This window comes from Etheostoma spectabile, unplaced genomic scaffold, assembly GCF_008692095.1.
Source record: "Etheostoma spectabile isolate EspeVRDwgs_2016 unplaced genomic scaffold, UIUC_Espe_1.0 scaffold273, whole genome shotgun sequence".
Classification (NCBI taxonomy): domain Eukaryota; kingdom Metazoa; phylum Chordata; class Actinopteri; order Perciformes; family Percidae; genus Etheostoma; species Etheostoma spectabile.
Genome location: NW_022605577.1, coordinates 1,249,072 through 1,250,782, shown reverse-complemented (window position 1 = coordinate 1,250,782; position 1,711 = coordinate 1,249,072). Strand labels below are relative to the sequence as shown.

Below are 1,711 nucleotides of genomic sequence, written 5' to 3'. Positions count from 1 at the left end.
TGCTAATAAGTACATGACCTTATTTATCTGTCATTTTATTTATATGCATGCAGGAATGCATGTATATAAATCTTGTTTTATTGTTGTTGTTTTTTTATGTTCAAAAACTTTAAATGTTCAAATAAACTCAAACTATCTATCTATCATCTGTAAAATGATTAAAAAACACTACTGTAAGCATGTTACATGGGCTACATACAAAACTAGTACCCTAGCCACATGTCTCAACTTAAAACAGAAAAAATCCAGAAGAAAATGACTCAGAAAATGGATTTGATATGAATTTATTTCTACAAATATGTCTGTGCGTTTTTCTTATTTCTAACAAAGGCAAAAAGGTGCAAAATACAAAACTTCTCAAATACAAAAACAGACCCACATCAGTCACGCACATACTTGAAATAACTGTATACATAAATTTATAGAAATAAGTAATTATAAATTGATTAAAGGGTGAAACGGGTGAGTCGACTCACTGCAAGTTTAGATATATCTGTAAAGACAACAAGACACACAGGAAGGTTACAGTTTACATGATTACACGTTTACATATACATAAATATTAGGGATTGACTGGTTTTTCAAGGCTGATATCGGTTATTAGTTGTTAATGAAACTGATAACCCATATTTGGAACCAATATGCATTTACAATGAAAATGAAAATCTTTAAGTCCACATTTGGATTTTGGAATGTTACAAACTCAGACATATGACCTTTTACCTTTAAACTGCTAAAACGCGGTGTATGTGAGAGGTAAGACTAAACTGTATACTAAATGTGCCGTAAAACCATAACATATAAAAGATTAAAAACTAGCATTTTAGCCACTAATGCACTGTAACAAATTCACAAAATTAACAGTAACATAATGCAAGTTACTGTGAATTCTTTTTACAGTAAAGGTACCGTATTTCCATTTAAAGTATTTTATGCATTCACTTTAAAATAAAAAACAATTAAACAAAACATAAGATAAAAAAGTAAAAGTACAGTAGTTAACTATTTACAGTACTACATTAGCTATATTGTGATTTTTTTTTTTTACAGTAATGCTTTGTCCTTGGAGTCCTTACCCCAAGTGAAGGAGTTTAAGTACCTTGGGGTCTTGTTCGCAGGTGAGGGGGACAGGAGCGTGAGATTGGTCGGAGATCGGAGCAGCCGGGGCGGTATTACATTTGTTATCGACCGTTGTGACGAAAAGAGAGCTGAGCCAGAAGGCAAGCTCTCGATCTACGGGCAATTTTCGTTCTACCCTCACCTATGGTCATGAAGACTGGGTCATGACCAGAAAGAACGAGATCCAGGGTACAGAGGCCAAATGGGTTTTGGCGTCTCCCTTAGAGATAGGGTGAGAAGCTCAGTCATCGAGAGGAGCTCGGAGTAGAGCCGCGCTCCTGCGTCGAAAGGAGCCAGTTGAGGTGGTTCGGGCATCTGGTAAGAGTGCCTCCTGGGCGCCTCCCTAGGGAGGTGTTCCAGGCACGTCCAGCTGGGAGGAGGCCTCGGGGAAGACCCAGGACTAGGTGGAGAGATTATATCTCCAACTGCCTGGGAAAAGCCTCGGGATCCCCAGTCGGAGCTGGTGATGTGGCTCAGGAAAGGGAAGTTTGGGGTCCCCTGCTGGAGCTGCTGCCCCCGGCGACCCGATACCGGATAAGCGGATGAAGATGGATGGATGGATGGAGTAATGCTTTGACTACTGTGATTTTGT

General features: G+C 39.1%; 1 protein-coding gene across 1 annotated transcript in view; it reads left to right on the top strand.

Annotated features, from left to right (window-relative positions):
* aff2 (AF4/FMR2 family, member 2) overlaps window positions 1–1,711 on the top strand; it is a 197,518-nt gene that overhangs the window by 44,921 nt on the left and 150,886 nt on the right.